This window comes from Panulirus ornatus, chromosome 13, assembly GCF_036320965.1.
Source record: "Panulirus ornatus isolate Po-2019 chromosome 13, ASM3632096v1, whole genome shotgun sequence".
NCBI lineage: Eukaryota > Metazoa > Arthropoda > Malacostraca > Decapoda > Palinuridae > Panulirus > Panulirus ornatus.
In genome coordinates this window covers 42,958,900-42,976,997 of record NC_092236.1, presented here as the reverse complement: position 1 = coordinate 42,976,997, position 18,098 = coordinate 42,958,900, and the positions used below count along the sequence as shown (strand labels likewise).

Genomic DNA, 18,098 nt, shown 5'->3' with positions numbered 1-18,098 from the left:
TGTGAGAATGTGGACGTGTGTACGTGGGTGGGTTGGGCCATTCTTTCGTCTGTTTCCTTGCACTACCTCGCTAACGCAGGAGACAGCGATGAAGTATTTAAAAAAAATGTTTTGGGAGGTGGGAAATAATGTGTGAAAGACGAGAACATATGAGAACATTGGTCAAAGGGGCAATAGGGAAAGTGTTAACGGGTAGTGATGAAGTGAGGAGATGTAGCGAATATTTTGAAGGTTTATTAAATGTGTTTGATGACAGAGTTTCAGGTGTAGGGAGTTTTGGTCGTCGGGGTGGTATAAGAAGTGAGAGAGTGGTTTGGTGAAGAGAGAAGAGATGATGAAAGCCTTGTGTAAGATGAAATGCAGCAAGGTAACCAGAGTGGATAGTACTGTGGTTGAATTTATTGAGAAAGAGGGTGACTGTTGTTAACTGGGTGGTATGGATTTTAAATGTATGTATAGATCATGATGAGGTATCTGAGGAATGGCAGAATGCATGTGTAGCGCCAATGAATAAAGGGAAGAGGATAAAGGTGAGTGTTCAAAATACAGAGGTATAAGTTTGTTGAGTATACTGGTAAGTTGTATGGGAGGGTATTGACTGAGAGGGTGAAGGCATGTACAGAGCATCAAGCATTTGCTTTAAAGAATTTGTGAGAAATACTTAGAAAAACAGATGAATTCATATGTTGCATTTATGAATCTGGAGATGGTATATGATAAGTTTGACACAGATGCCTTGTGGTAGGTCTTAAGCATATACAGTGTGGTAAGAAAGCTGCTTGAAAAAGGGTGTAAGGCTTGTGTTTGAGTAGGCAGAGAGGAGAGTGAATGGTTTCAAGTGAAGGACGGTCAGTGGAAGGGAGGTAAATGCAAGAGTTTTGGAGAGAGGGGCACGTATGCAGTCTGTGGGGGATGACAGGGCCTGGGAAGTGAGTCAGTTGCTCTTTGCCAATGAGAAAGAACTGGTGACAGATTCAAGTGGGAAACTGCAGAAGCTGGTGAATGAGTCTGGAAGTGTGTGTGAAAGGAAAAAGCTGAGAGTGAATGTGAATAAAAGTAGGGTTATTAGGTTCAACAGAGTTCAGGGACAAGTTAGTTGGAGTGTGAGTTAGAATGGAGAAAAGTTAGAGGAAGTGAAGTGTTCTAAATATCTGGGGGTGGAAATGGCAGTAAATGGAACCATGAAAGCAGATGCGAATCAGGGTGGGGGAGTGGGTGAAGGTTGTGGGAGCACTGAAGAATATGTGGACAGAGAGAATGTTATCTTGGAGGACAGAAATGGGAATGTTTGAAGGAATAGCAGTCTCAAGAATGCAGTATGGATGTGAGGCACAGCCTATAGATGGCCCCAGGTTTTGCTTAGGTGGGTTGATGTGTTGGAAATTAAATGTCTGAGGACAATATGTGGGAGGTGGTTTGATCAAGTAAGTAATGAAAGGGTAAGTGAGATGTGTGGTAATAAGAAGACTGTGGCTGCTTAAGCAGAAAAAGCTGTGCTCAAATGGTTTGGACATGTGGAGAGAATAAGTGTGGAAAGGTTGGCAAAGAGGATATATGTCTCAGAAGTGGAGGGAATGAGGAGAATGGGGAGACCAAATAGGAGATGAAAGAATGGAGTGAATAAGATTTTGAGTGATCAGGGTCTGAGCATACAGGAGGATAAAAGGTGTGCTTAGGATAGAATGAAGTGGATTGATATTCCATACTGGGGTTGACCTGCTGTCAATGGACTGAACCAGGGTATGTGAAGCTGCTGGGGTAAACCATGGATAGTTATGTGGGGCCTGACTGTGGATAGGGAGCTGTTCATTTGGATTCGGTACATTACACATAAAAGCTAGAGAATAGATGTGGTGGATGAGGCCTTTCTTCATCTGTTCCTGATGCTACCTCACAAATGCAGGAAACAGCAATCAAGGGTGAAAATAAGTTAAAAACCTGTAGAATTCAACAATACCAATGAAAACCTTGCCTAACATATCCTTGCACTTAAACTTTGCCTTAATCAGGATAGTACTTTAGAAATATCTAAATCCTATTGACTATGTTATAGGCAACCACTCAGCATTATTTAAAATAAAGTCTAGTTGAAATTCAGATTCCAATATGACAATAAATTTCATCTATAATATTACAATTTGAAATTATTCTGGGATACTGCACTTAGGTACATTAAAGGAGGTTTTCACAGGGTCTCATGATTTATAGAACTGTTTCAGTTTCTTTTACACTGAATAATCTCTCACTTTTTCTAGTCTTTATATATCTGTATTCAGATGGCTTCCACTGACAAACAAATCTGATTATACAGACATACAAAGCTCATGAGAAGTTCAATGGGTATCCCTGAACTGTAATACTAAAAGTAAATGTAAAACATAGGCTATCAGGGGATTTTAGAATGAAACTCCTAAATCATCAACTAGTACAGTTGATCAACCAAGGTTACGGGTAACAGTCTGTTTTAGGTACACATCGCTATGCTCTATAGCTTTGGATACTGAGTGAGTTTATCTTGCAATCCTAATGTAGTCTCTACAGAATACTATAGCAGCTGAGGAGCACGATATCAAGAACTATATCTTACTAAAAGATATTAAATGAGGAGATACTGTAGTATTATAAGAGGGAAAAAAGTAATTTCAATCATCATATAAGTAGGTAATGCAGTTGTAAAACAATCAACAGAACTCGAGAAAACCTCAACTAATTCCCTAACAGTTACTGTCTTGGCGATGGGGGCAACATTTTTTTTCTCTTGCTACTCGAAAGAATATAGTTAGTGAACTGCAATGCACTGCTGAAATCACATATCCCTGGGGATAGGGGAGAAAGAATACTTCCCACGTGTAGAAGGCGACTAAAAGGGGAGGGAGCAGGGGGCTGGAAATCCTCCCCTCTCATCATTTTTTTTTTTAATTTTCCAAAAGAAGGAACAGAGAAGGGGGCCAGGTGAGGATATTCCCTCAAAGGCCCAGTCCTCTGTTCTTAACGCTACGTCGCTAATGCGGGAAATGGCGAATAGTTTGAAAAAAAGAAAAGAAATCTAATGCAAAAAATATATATGGACTGCTAACTTTTAAGTGAGGAAAGATTGACAAAAAGGATATGTGTCAGAGGTGAAGGGAACAAGGAGAAGCAGGAGACCAAATTGGAGGTAGAAGGATGGAGTGAAAAAGATTTTGAGCAGTTGGGGCCTGAACATACAGGAGGGTGAGAGGCGTACAAGGAATAGAGTGCACTGGAATATATATGGACTGCTAACTTTTAAAAGAGGAAAGATTGACAAAAAGGATATGTGTCAGAGGTGAAGGGAACAAGGAGAAGCAGGAGACCAAATTGGAGGTAGAAGGATGGAGTGAAAAAGATTTTGAGCAATTGGGGCCTGAACATACAGGAGGGTGAGAGGCGTACAAGGAATAGAGTGCACTGGAACGATATGGTATACTGGGGTTGATGTGCTGTCAACAGACTGAGCCAGGGCATGTGAAGTGTCTGGGGTAAAATATGGAGAGGTCTGTGGGGCCTGGATGTGGAAAGGGAGCTGTGGTTTCGGTGCATTACACATGACAGCTAGAGACTGTGGGCGAACGAATGTGGCCTTTTTGTCCATATTACCTGTGTTACCTCACTGAAGCAGGGAAGAGCAATGTTGTTTTCCTGAGGGGCAGGGTAGAGACAGAAATGGAAGAAGACAATTAAGTATGAACATATACATGTGTACGTACGCAATGTCCGATTGTGTATGTATATGTACGTATGTATATGTTGATAAGTATATGTATGTATATGTGCATATGTGGGCCTTTATGTATATATATATGTATATGAGTGGATGGGCTATTCTTCATCTGTTTCCTGGTGCTATCTCACTGACACGGGAAACAGCGATTATGTATAACAAATAATAATAAATAACTTTTAAGTATGTATCTATATGGTAACTATGTATTCATTTATGCAGTCATGCCACCGACCAATCAAAAAAACAATGCCACTGACAGCAGTCAATAAATATCTTCAGATTTAACACAGTAGAAATATGCCAGTCATAACCATGGCAGAATACCAGACATACGGTGCCAAATGGAAACCAACAGACGACACACAAGCAGATGAATTTTGTATGAGTATATTTCTACTTCTGTTTTCCCTTTTAGAAAGTTAAAATATAAGGAGGGGAGGGTTTCCAGCCCCCCGCTCCCATCCCCTTTAGTCGCCTTCTACGACACGTGAGGAATGCGTGGGAAGTATTCTTTCTCCCCTATCCCCAGGAACAGGGGAGATTCGTGTGAGAAAGTGCAGAAGCTGGTGACTGAGTTTGGTAAAGTGTGTGAAAGAAGAAAGCTGAGAGTAAATGTGAATAAGAGCAAGGTTAATTATTAGGTACAGCAGGGTTGAGGGACACATCAATTGGGAGGTACGTTTGAATGGAGAAAAACTGGAGGAAGTGAAGTGTTTTAGATATCTAGGAGTGGATCTGGCAGCGGATAGAACCATGGAAGTGGAAGTGAATCATAGGGTGGGGGAGGGGGCAAAAATCCTGGGAGCCTTGAAGAATGTGTGGAAGTCGAGAACATTATCTCGGAGAGCAAAAATGGATATGTTTGAAGGAATAGTGGTTCCAACAATGTTGTATGGTTGCGAGGCGTGGGCTATGGATAGAGTTGTGTGCAGGAGGGTGGATGTGCTGGAAATGAGATGTTTGAGGACAATGTGTGGTGTGAGGTGGTTTGATCGAGTAAGTAATGTAAGGGTAAGAGAAATGTGTGGAAATAAAAAGAGCATGGTTGAGAGAGCAGAAGAGGGTGTTTCGAAATGGTTTGGGCACATGGAGAGAATGAGTGAGGAAAGATTGACCAAGAGGATATATGTGTCGGAGGTGGAGGGAACGAGGAGAAGTGGGAGACCAAATTGGAGGTGGAAAGATGGAGTGAAAAAGATTTTGAGTGATCGGGGCCTGAACATGCAGGAGGGTGAAAGGCGGGCAAGGAATAGAGTGAATTGGATCGATGTGGTATACCGGGGTTGACGTGCTGTCAGTGGGTTGAATCAGGGCATGTGAAGCATCTGGGGTAAACCATGGAAAGTCCTGTGGGGCCTGGATGTGGAAAGGGAGCTATGGTTTCGGGCATCATTGCATGACAGCTAGAGACTGAGTGTGAACGAATGGGGCCTTTGTTGTCTTTTCCTAGCGCTATCTCGCACACATGAGGGGGGAGGGGGATGGTATTCCATGTGTGGCGAGGTGGCGATGGGAATGAATAAAGGCAGACAGTGTGAATTGTGTGCATGGGTATATATGTATGTGTCTGTGTGTGTATATATATGTGTACATTGAGATGTATAGGTATGTATATTTGTGTGTGTGGACATGTATGTATATACATGTGTATGATGGTGGGTTGGGCCATTTCTTTCGTCTGTTTCCTTGCGCTACCTCACAAACACGGGAGACAGCGACAAAGCAAAATAAATAAAATAAATAAATAATACCTGAGAAAGTGTGTGTGTGTGTGTGTGTGTGTGTGTGTGTGTGATTGTGTGAGTACACGTGTGTGTGTGGGGGCTAGTTAATTGCAAAGTCTGCGTCTAAGAAACTACGTGTCCTGTTTAGCTGTCAAAACTTCTCTTCTGAACAATTACTCCATATATACAAGGGACTGATTCATCCATGCATGTAGTACTGGTCTCACATTTGGGGTGGTTCTAGCTCTACATCCTTACTTGAGAGAGTTGAGTCGAAAGCATTCGCCTTATAAGCAGTCCAACTTATAAACTGTCCTAGGCTAACTTCCAAACTTGACCCCCTTGCCTTACACTGCAAATGTTGGTTTACTCTCCCTCTTCTAAAGGTATTACTTTGGTTTTTGCTCCTAAGAGCTGGCTGTTTGTGTGCCCAAATCACTAGCTAGACCATGTAATACTTGGCAAGCTGCTGCATCACATGATCATAGTGTGGCCATCAGCAACTCAAGGGTGGGCCATTTTGATACCTGCTTCTTTCTCTACAATTCAAAGCTATGGAACTTTCTACCTTTTCATGTCTTTCCCATTAACTATGACCAGGCATATTTCAAACAACAGGTTTTTCACTTTCTCAAAAATTCAGAAATAATTTCCTTGTCTATTCTTTTTCCATTTGATAATTCGCTCTATATTTCACTTAGGGTCCGGCTTTGACATGGACTTTTGTCTGTGACTGGAGCCTTCAACATAAAAAAATAACTAACAAAACCTCTAAAAATAACCTTTCTTAACTGTACCTAATAGTTGAAACAGTAAGCATACACCAACATTAAATTCATCTGCTTCTGAGAATTTCACATCCACTCAGTGTAGTCTGTAAGTTGTCACCTCGCACTATTTGTAAAGTATTAAATCAAGGGTACAAAAAGTGTGTTTTGATTTGAATATAGAATAGCAAGATAAATCTTGACTGCAAGGTAGGTTAAATGAGATTTTCATAAGTTCTGCATAATTCTCATATCTGTATTACCTCCATTTACATTAATTAACCTCAAAGTTTCCCTGATATACCATTATCATCTTATTGAGAGCTCTTCCACTAATAGTATGATAGAATTGAATGAAAAACCTTGATATGTGCTGAAATATACAACAATATGCCAAAGATAAGCGGAAAGATAGGTCAGTCCTCTGTAGGGATTTCTGTAATGACAACAAATCTTACAAAACATCTATTCCATAAGTAGCCACTTCCCAAAGCTTGTTTTGATGCAGAGTCAAAAAGACTTTTACCAAAACTTTTACCCAAGTTAATTGGTTATTTGGGCTGGGCCTTATATCAACCCAACTCCCAGGGATACCAAGGCTATCAAATCATAGCCACAATCATTTTCACATGTGAAAGATAATTCTAGTATAACACAAACTCCTGTAATGTACATGATCAGTGTGCAACTAAACTAGTGAGAGCTATGTCAGCGTATTACCATCTGCCCCATCTATGCAAGCATATATAGACAATAATAAGAACTTTGTAAGAGTTTATTTTGGCAAAATACGCTATCGGTGAATGAATCTAAATATTTCACAGGAGATGGAACATAAAGTATATCTATATATTTATCATTATCTTATTATACTCAACTGCTGCTCCCTGTGTCAGCGAGGTAGCACAAGGAAACAGAAAAAGAACGGCCCAGAAACAGAAGAAGGAGTCACGCGGGGAGTGCTCATCCTCCTCGAAGGCTCAGAGTGGGGTGTCTAAATATGTGTGGATGTAACCAAGATGTGAAAAAAGGAGAGATAGGTAGTATGTTTGAGGAAAGGAACCTGGATGTTTTGGCTCTGAGTGAAACGAAGCTCAAGGGTAAAGGGGAAGAGTGGTTTGGGAATGTCTTGGGAGTAAAGTCAGGGGTTAGTGAGAGGACAAGAGCAAGGGAAGGAGTAGCAGTACTCCTGAAACAGGAGTTGTGGGAGTATGTGATAGAATGTAAGAAAGTAAATTCTCGATTAATATGGGTAAAACTGAAAGTTGATGGAGAGAGATGGGTGATTATTGGTGCATATGCACCTGGGCATGACAAGAAAGATCATGAGAGGCAAGTATTTTGGGAGCAGCTGAATGAGTGTGTTAGTGGTTTTGATGCACGAGACCGGGTTATAGTGATGGGTGATTTGAATGCAAAGGTGAGTAATGTAGCAGTTGAGGGAATAATTGGTATACATGGGGTGTTCAGTGTTGTAAATGGAAATGGTGAAGAGCTTGTAGATTTATGTGCTGAAAAAGGACTGGTGATTGGGAATACCTGGTTTAAAAAGCGAGATATACATAAGTATACGTATGTAAGTAGGAGAGATGGCCAGAGAGCGTTATTGGATTACGTGTTAATTGACAGGCGCGCGAAAAGAGAGACTTTTGGATGTTAATGTGCTGAGAGGTGCAACTGGAGGGATGTCTCATCATTATCTTGTGGAGGCTAAGGTGAAGATTTGTATGGGTTTTCAGAAAAGAAGAGTGAATGTTGGCGTGAAGAGGGTGGTGAGAGTAAGTGAGCTTGGGAAGGAGACTTGTGTGAGGAAGTACCAGGAGAGACTGAGTACAGAATCGAAAAAGGTGAGAACAATGGAAGTAAGGGGAGTGGGGGAGGAATGGGATGTATTTAGGGAATCAGTGATGGATTGCGCAAAAGATGCTTGTGGCATGAGAAGAGTGGGAGGTGGGTTGATTAGAAAGGGTAGTGAGTGGTGGGATGAAGAAGTAAGATTATTAGTGAAAGAGAAGAGAGAGGCATTTGGACGATTTTTGCTGGGAAAAAATGCAATTGAGTGGGAGATGTATAAAAGAAAGACAGGAGGTCAAGAGAAAGGTGCAAGAGGTGAAAAAGAGGGCAAATGAGAGTTGGGGTGAGAGAGTATCATTAAATTTCACGGAGAATAAAAAGATGTTCTGGAAGGAGGTAAATAAAGTGCGTAAGACAAGGGAGCAAATGGGAACTTCAGTGAAGGGCACAAATGGGGAGGTGATAACAAGTAGTGGTAATGTGAGAAGGAGGAGTGAGTATTTTGAAGGTTTGTTGAATGTGTTTGATGATAGAGTGGCAGATACAGGGTGTTTTGGTCGAGGTGGGGTACAAAGTGAGCGGGTTAGGGAAATGATTTGGTAAACAGAGAAGAGGTAGTAAAAGCTTTGCGGAAGATGAAAGCCGGCAAGGCAGCAGGTTTGGATGGTATTGCAGTGGAATTTATTAAAAAAGGGGGTGACTGTATTATTGACTGGTTGGTAAGGTTATTTAATGTATGTATGACTCATGGTGAGGTGCCTGAGGATTGGCGGAATGCGTTAATAATGCCATTGTACAAAGGCAAAGGGGATAAGAGTGAGTGCTCAAATTACAGAGGTATAAGTTTGTTGAGTATTCCTGGTAAATTATATGGGAGGGTATTGATTGAGAGGGTGAAGGCATGTACAGAGCATCAGATTGGGGAAGAGCAGTGTGGTTTCAGAAGTGGTAGAGGATGTGTGGATCAGGTGTTTGCTTTGAAGAATGTATGTGAGAAATACTTAGAAAAGCAAATGGATTTGAATGTAGCATTTATGGATCTGGAGAAGGCATATGATAGAGTTGATAGAGATGCTCTGTGGAAGGTATTAAGAATATATGGTGTGGGAGGCAAGTTGTTAGAAGCAGTGAAAAGTTTTTATCGAGGATGTAAGGCATGTATACGTGTAGGAAGAGAGGAAAGTGATTGGTTCTCAGTGAATGTAGGTTTGCGGCAGGGGTGTGTGATGTCTCCATGGTTGTTTAATTTGTTTATGGATGGGGTTGTTAGGGAGGTAAATGCAAGAGTCTTGGAAAGAGGGGCAAGTATGAAGTCTGTTGGGGATGAGAGAGCTTGGGAAGTGAGTCAGTTGTTGTTCGCTGATGATACAGCGCTGGTGGCGGATTCATGTGAGAAACTGCAGAAGCTGGTGACGGAGTTTGGTAAAGTGTGTGGAAGAAGAAAGTTAAGAGTAAATGTGAATAAGAGCAAGGTTATTAGGTACAGTAGGGTTGAGGGTCAAGTCAATTGGGAGGTGAGTTTGAATGGAGAAAAACTGGAGGAAGTGAAGTGTTTTAGATATCTGGGAGTGGATCTGTCAGCGGATGGAACCATGGAAGCGGAAGTGGATCATAGGGTGGGGGAGGGGGCGAAAATTTTGGGAGCCTTGAAAAATGTGTGGAAGTCGAGAACATTATCCCGGAAAGCAAAAATGGGTATGTTTGAAGGAATAGTAGTTCCAACAATGTTGTATGGTTGCGAGGCGTGGGCTATGGATAGAGTTGTGCGCAGGAGGATGGATGTGCTGGAAATGAGATGTTTGAGGACAATGTGTGGTGTGAGGTGGTTTGATCGAGTAAGTAACGTAAGGGTGAGAGAGATGTGTGGAAATAAAAAGAGCGTGGTTGAGAGAGCAGAAGAGGGTGTTTTGAAATGGTTTGGGCACATGGAGAGAATGAGTGAGGAAAGATTGACCAAGAGGATATATGTGTCGGAGGTGGAGGGAACGAGGAGAAGAGGGAGACCAAATTGGAGGTGGAAAGATGGAGTGAAGAGGATTTTGTGTGATCGGGGCCTGAACATGCAGGAGGGTGAAAGGAGGGCAAGGAATAGAGTGAATTGGAGCGATGTGGTATACAGGGGTTGACGTGCTGTCAGTGGATTGAATCAAGGCATGTGAAGCGTCCGGGGTAAACCATGGAAAGCTGTGTAGGTATGTATATTTGCGTGTGTGGACATGTGTATGTACATGTGTATGGGGAGGGTTGGGCCATTTCTTTCGTCTGTTTCCTTGCGCTACCTCGCAAACGCGGGAGACAGCGACAAAGTATAAAAAAAAAAAAAAAAAAAAAAAAAAATATATATATATATATATATATATATATATATATATATATATATATATATATATATATATATATATATATATATATATTTTTTGTTATTTTTTTGTCACTGTCTCCCGCGTTTGCGAGGTAGCGCAAGGAAACAGACGAAAGAAATGGCCCAACCCACCCCCATACACATGTATATACATACGTCCACACACGCAAATATACATACCTACACAGCTTTCCATGGTTTACCCCAGACGCTTCACATGCCCTGATTCAATCCACTGACAGCACGTCAACCCCGGTATACCACATCGATCCAATTCACTCTATTTCTTGCCCTCCTTTCACCCTCCTGCATGTTCAGGCCCCGATCACACAAAATCTTTTTCACTCCATCTTTCCACCTCCAATTTGGTCTCCCACTTCTCGTTCCCTCCACCTCCGACACATATATCCTCTTGGTCAATCTTTCCTCACTCATTCTCTCCATGTGCCCAAACCATTTCAAAACACCCTCTTCTGCTCTCTCAACCACGCTCTTTTTATTTCCACACATCTCTCTTACCCTTACGTTACTTACTCGATCAAACCACCTCACACCACACATTGTCCTCAAACATCTCATTTCCAGCACATCCATCCTCCTGCGCTCAACTCTATCCATAGCCCACACCTCGCAACCATACAACATTGTTGGAACCACTATTCCTTCAAACATACCCATTTTTGCATTCCAAGATAATGTTCTTGACTTCCACACATTCTTCAAGGCTCCCAGGATTTTAGCCCCCTCCCCCACCCTATGATCCACTTCCGCTTCCATGGTTCCATCCGCTGCCAGATCCACTCCCAGATATCTAAAACACTTTACTTCCTCCAGTTTTTCTCCATTCAAACTTACCTCCCAATTGACTTGACCCTCAACCCTACTGTACCTAATTACCTTGCTCTTATTCACATTTACTCTTAACTTTCTTCTTTCACACACTTTACCAAACTCAGTCACCAGCTTCTGCAGTTTCTCACATGAATCAGCCACCAGCGCTGTATCATCAGCGAACAACAACTGACTCACTTCCCAAGCTCCCTCATCCCCAACAGACTTCATACTTGCCCCTCTTTCCAAAACTCTTGCATTCACCTCCCTAACAACCCCATCCATAAACAAATTAAACAACCATGGAGACATCACACACCCCTGCCGCAAACCTACATTCACTGAGAACCAATCACTTTCCTCTCTTCCTACACATACACATGCCTTACATCCTCCATAAAAACTTTTCATTGCCTCTAACAACTTGCCTCCCACACCATATATTCTTAATACCTTCCACAGAGCATCTCTATCAACTCTATCATACGCCTTCTACAGATCCATAAATGCTACATACAAATCCATTTGCTTTTCTAAGTATTTCTCACATACATTCTTCAAAGCAAACACCTGATCCACACATCCTCTACCACTTCTGAAACCACACTGCTTTTCCCCAATCTGATGTTCTGTACATGCCTTCACCCTCTCAATCAATACCCTCCCATATAATTTGCCAGGAATACTCAACAAACTTATACCTCTGTAATTTGAGCACTCACTCTTATCCCCTTTGCCTTTGTACAATGGCACTATGCACGCATTCCACCAATCCTCAGGCACCTCACCATGAATCATACACACATTAAATAACCTTACCAACCAGTCAATAATACAGTCACCCCCTTTTTTTAATAAATTCCACTGCAATACCATCCAAACCTGCTGCCTTGCCGGCTTTCATCTTCTGCAAAGCTTTTACTACCTCTTCTCTGTTTACCAAATCATTTTCCCTAACCCTCTCACTTTGCACACCACCTCGACCAAAACACCCTATATCTGCCACTCTATCATCAAACACATTCAACAAACCTTCAAAATACTCACTCCATCTCCTTCTCACATCACCACTACTTGTTATCACCTCCCCATTTGTGCCCTTCACTGAAGTTCCCATTTGCTCCTTTGTCTTACGCACTTTATTTACCTCCTTCCAGAACATCTTTTTATTCTCCCTAAAATTTAATGATACTCTCTCACCCCAACTCTCATTTGCCCTCTTTTTCACCTCTTGCACCTTTCTCTTGACCTCCTGTCTCTTTCTTTTATACATCTCCCACTCAATTGCATTTTTTCCCAGCAAAAATCGTCCAAATGCCTCTCTCTTCTCTTTCACTAATAATCTTACTTCTTCATCCCACCATTCACTACCCTTTCTAATCAACCCACCTCCCACTCTTCTCATGCCACAACTATATATATATATTTTTTTTTTTTTTTTTTTTTTTTTTTTTTTCCCAAAAGAGGGAACAGAGAAGGGGCCCAGGTGAGGATATTCCCTCAAGGGCCCAGTCCTCTGTTCTCAACGCTACCTCGCTAATGCGGGAAATGGCGAATAGTATGAAAAAAAAAAAAAAAAAAAAAATATATACATAAACACACATGTACATATGTAAACATATCAACATAAACATACATATACATACAGACACATACATATATACACATGTATATATATTCATATTTGCTTTCTTCATCCATTCCCGTCACTACTCCACCACAAAGGAAACAGCCACCCCCCACAATGAGGTACTGCCAGGAAAATAAAAAAAAAAGGTCACATTCACTCAAACTCAATCTCAACCTGTCATGTGTAATGCACCGAAACCTCTGCTCCCTTTCCACATCCAGACCCCACATACCTTTCCATGGTTTACCCCAGACGCTTCATGTCCTGGTTTAGTCCACTGACAGCACGTCGACCCAGGAATACCACACTGTTCCAATTCACTCTTTTTCTTGCATGCCTTTCACCCTTCTGTATGTTCAGGCCCCGGTCGCTCAAAATCTTTTTCATTCCATCCTTCCACCTCCAATTTGGTCTCCTGCTTCTTCTTCCCTCCTTCTCTGACACATATATCCTCTTTGTCAATCTTTCCTCACTCATTCTTTCCATGTGTCCAAAGCATTTCAACACACCCTCCTCTGCTCTCTCAATCACACTCATTTCATTACCATATATCTCTCTTACCCTTTCATACTTACTCGATCAAACCACCTCACACCACATATTGTCCTCAAATGTTTCATTTTCAACACATCCACCCTCCTCCGCACAACCCTATCTATCGCCCATGCCCTGCAACCATACAGCATTGTTGTACCACTATTCCTTCAAACATACCTATTTTTGCTCTACGAGATAACATTCTTGCCTTCCATACATTCTTCAATGCTACCAGAACCTTCGCCCCCTCCCCTACCCTGTGACTCATATCCACTTTCATGGTTCCATCTGCTGCTAGGTCCACTCTCAGATATCTAAAACACTTCACTTCCTCCAGTTTTTCTCATTCAAACTTACCTCCCAATTAACTTATCCCTCAACCCTACTGAACTTAATAACCTTGCTCTTATTCACATATACTCTTAACTTTCGTCTTTCACACACTTTACCAAACTCAGGCACCAACTTTTGCAGTTTCTCACCCAAATCAGCCAACAGCACTGTACCATCAGCAAACAACAACTGACTGCATACTGACTGCATACTGTGGACTCTCATCCACAACAGACTGCATACTTGCCCCTCTCCCCAAAACTCTTGCTTTCACCTCCCTAACCACCCCACCCATAAACAAATTAAGCAACTATGGGGGCATCACGCAGCCCTGCCACAAACCGACACTCACTGGGAACTAATCACTCTCCACTCTTCCTACTTGTACACATTCCTTACATCCTTTGTAAAAAATTCTCACTGCTTTTAGCAAATCACCTCCCACACCATATACTCTTAAAATTCTCTGCAAAGCATCTCTATCAACCCTGTTATATGCCTTCTCCAGATCCATAAATGCTACATACAAATCCATCTGTTGTTATAAGTATTTCTCCAACACATTTTTCAAAGCAAACAACTGATCCACACATCCTCTACCACTTCTGAAACCACACTGCTCTTCCCCAATCTGATGCTCTGTACATGACTTTGCCTTCTCGATCAACACCCTCCAATATAATTTCCCAGGAATACTCAACAAACTTATGCCTCTTTAATTTGAACACTAACCTTTATCACCTTTGCCTTTGTACAAAGGCACTATGCATGCATTCCACCACTATTCAGGCACTTTACCATGATCCATACATACAATGAATAGCCGTACCAACCAATCAACAACACAGTCACCTCCTCTTATAATTAATCCCACTGCAATACCCACCGCCATGCCAGCTTTCATCTTCCGCAAAGCCTTCACTACCTCTTCTCTGTTTACCAAAGCATTCTCCCTGACCCTCTCACTTTGCACACCACCCCGACCAAAACACCCTATATCTGCCACTCTCTCATCAACCACATCCAATGTGGCCTCATAATATATTCAGAATTAATGATATTACATGAGTAAAGTATAACATGACAAAGTACAAACACATGAATGAGCTTAATACAAATCACTGATTTCATAATGACTTCATACCAATATTAGAGATAAGCACAATTATTAGCACTAATATATCTAAAATCAGTGTGGAAGACTTGAAAATTTGTTACAGATACATTACAATGATCAGCACCTAATTCATTCCATAAAAACATTTACTCATTTCTTAAAATATCTTTGGTTTGACATTGTTTGACAAAGCATAAGATCATGGGAAAAGTCTAAAATAGAGCCGTCACTTTTATAAGTTTGATATCTTAGATTGCCTCTCCTGGATTCTTTTTTGCTACTATAAGGAATGACGTAAGAGTACGGGATTTTGCTATACTACCCTTTAAAACTATCTTTTGGTATCAAATAACTGAGTGGTAGGGTCATGAGGGATAGATCAATGTGGGGATATATAATAATAACATTTAAAAATGTGGAAATCAAATAATAAGCACTTTAATCTTTAATGACAGCATTTGTGAAAAAGACCTCAGACAAGATCTCAGTATTATTATGTATTCTTCTGAAAAACATACTGTACTTCTTGTATCTCCACCATACACTTTCACTGGGTGACAAGTTGAATATTAGTTCAGGGGTCTAAAGAGATGTATGAATCTGAACCTGTGCAGAGCAGATCTCATAAGCAGGAACTGAACTCTAAATTAAAGTGGACATCTGAACTTGGCCAGCATGTTTGTTAAACTCAGATTCAGTTGGATTAAAACTTTACGAGGCCTAGTTGCATTAATTAGAATGCATAAGCAATATAGGTTGACTGGCATTTCTACACTTTATGGGTAAACTCTAGTTTTATAAAACACCATTTGTTATTTATATAAACATATGAATTCAATACAATTCTAAAGCACCAAAGCCTGCTAAATGTTTTTGGTAAAGTGTCCAAAAGATGGTTACTTTTCTAATGTCTTTAGGCTGTGCACAAGGTGATTAGAAAATGACTAAGGGATGCAGTTGGTCTCCCTCCTATTTGCATATTTGCAAGATCTCAATGAAAGTGCTACAAAATTATTATTCAAATTTTCCAATATTGATACTGAGTGTTAATATCCATTCACTTTCCTCTACTTCAAAGCCCTACCCACTTTAAGAAAATAAACATGATGGAATTACAGACGCTACACCTAAAATTCCGCTCTATATAGCTTCCAATAATTGTCACGATGCAGCCCTGTTAATCTTGATGATTTCTATCATCTTGAGAGGTGAAATCAGTAAACTAGAAAATTGCCATTCCATTAAACTATACTGGTATAAATAAGTGAACTCTTATCAAAACCTCTACCCTGAGGAAACATATACCTCAGTTGAACCGTGAATTCATAGAAGACCTATTACCTTAACCAATGTAACTGTTCCAAAGTAGATACAACTTTTTGTTTTCGTATTCCTCTTCTTATTAAGTATCAAATCTCCGTGTGTGCAATTTACATGGCCATCCTCAAGAAAAGGTCACTGCCCAAGGTTTCTCAAAACAATTGCTAGCGTTATTTACGTTTCGCTTTAGGGGAAAACAAGCCTAACTATTTACTTTGGTAAGTTACAGACCTAAAATATGTAACTTAAATTCGTTTTTATGCATACATATCGAGAATATATCGGGAGGTAAGTTACTAGAAGCAGTGAAAAGTTTTTATCAAGAATGTAAGGGCATGTGTAAGAGTAGGAAGAGAGGAAAGTGATTGGTTCTCAGTGAATGTCGGTTTGCGGCAGGGGTGCGTATGTCTCCATGGTTGTTTAGTTTGTTTATGAATAGGGTTGTCAGGGAGGTGAATGCAAGTTTTGAAGAAAGGGGCAAGTATAAAGTCTGTTGTGGATGAGAGGGCTTAGGAAGTAAGCCAGTTGCTGTTCGCTAATGATACAACGCTGGTGGCTGATTCGGTTGAGAAACAGCAAAAGTTGGTGACTGAGTTTGGTAAAGTGTGTGAGTGAAAGAAGAAAGCTTAGAGTAAATGTGAATAAGGGCAAAGTTATTAGGTTCAGTAGGGTTGAGGAACAAGTTAATTGGGAGGTAAGTTTGAATAGAGAAAAAGTGGAGGAAGTGAATTGTTTTAGATATCTGGGAGTGGATTTAGCATCGGATGAAACCATAGAAGCGGAAATGAGTCACAGTTTGGGGGAGGGGGCGAAGGTTCTGGGAGCGTTGGAGAATGTGTGGAAGGCGAGAACGTTATCTCAGAGAGCAAAAATGGGTATGTTTGAAGGAAGAGTGATTCCAACAATGTTATATGGTTGCGAGGCAGGGGATTAAGATAGGGTTGTGCGGAGGAGGATGGAAGTGTTGGAAATTAAATGCTTGAAGACAATGTGTGGTGTTAAGCGGTTTGATCGAGTAAGTAATGAAAGGGTTAGAGAGATGTGTGGTAATAAAAAGTGTGTGATTGAGAGAGCCGAAGAGAGTGTATCGAAATAGTTTGGTCACATGGAGAGAATGAGTGAGGAAAGATGACGAAGAGGATGTGTGTGTCAGAGGTGGAGGGAACGAGAAGTGGGAGACCAAATTGGAGGTGGAAAGATGGAGTGAAAAAGATTTTGAGCGATCGGGGCCTGAACATGCAGGAGGGTGAAAGGAATAGAGTGAACTGGAACTATGTGGTATACCGGGGTCGACGTGCTGTCAATGGATTGAACCAGTGCATGTGAAGCGTCTGGGGTAAACCATGGAAAGTTGTGTGGGGCCTGGATGTGGAAACGGAGCTGTGGTTTCGGTGCATTACACATGACAGCTAGAGACTGAGTGTGAACGAATGTGGCTTTTGTTGTCTTTTCCTAGCGCTGCCTTGTGCGCGCGCAGGGGATGGGGGTGCCATTTCATGCGTGGCGGGGTGGCGACGAGAATGGATGACGGCAGTAAGCATGAATATGTATATGTATATGTATATGTGAAGCGTCTGGGGTAAACCATGGAAAGCTCTGTGGGGCCTGGATGTGGAAAGGGAGCTGTGGTTTTCGGTGCATTATTACATGACAGCTAGAGACTGAGTGTGAACGAATGGGGCTTTTGTTGTCTTTTCCTAGCGCTACCACGCTTACATGAGGGGGAAGGGGGTTGTTATTTCATGTGTGGCGGGGTGGCGATGGGAATAAATAAAGGCAGACAGTATGAATTATGTACATGTGTATATATGTATATGTCTGTGTGTGTGTGTATATATATATGTATATATATATATATATATATATATATATATATATATATATATATATATATATATATATATTATCCCTGGGGATAGGGGAGAAAGAATACTTCCC

At 41.1% G+C, this 18,098-nt stretch overlaps 1 protein-coding gene across 1 annotated transcript in view; it reads right to left on the bottom strand.

Annotated features, from left to right (window-relative positions):
* LOC139752817 (G patch domain and ankyrin repeat-containing protein 1 homolog) overlaps positions 1-16,341 on the bottom strand; it is a 40,493-nt gene extending 24,152 nt beyond the window's left edge. Inside the window, exon 1 of the mRNA XM_071668760.1 lies at positions 16,182-16,341. The gene's annotated coding sequence lies outside the window, so the exon portion shown is untranslated. The remainder of the gene's footprint in view (positions 1-16,181) is intronic.
* Positions 16,342-18,098: the final 1,757 nt, after the last annotated feature.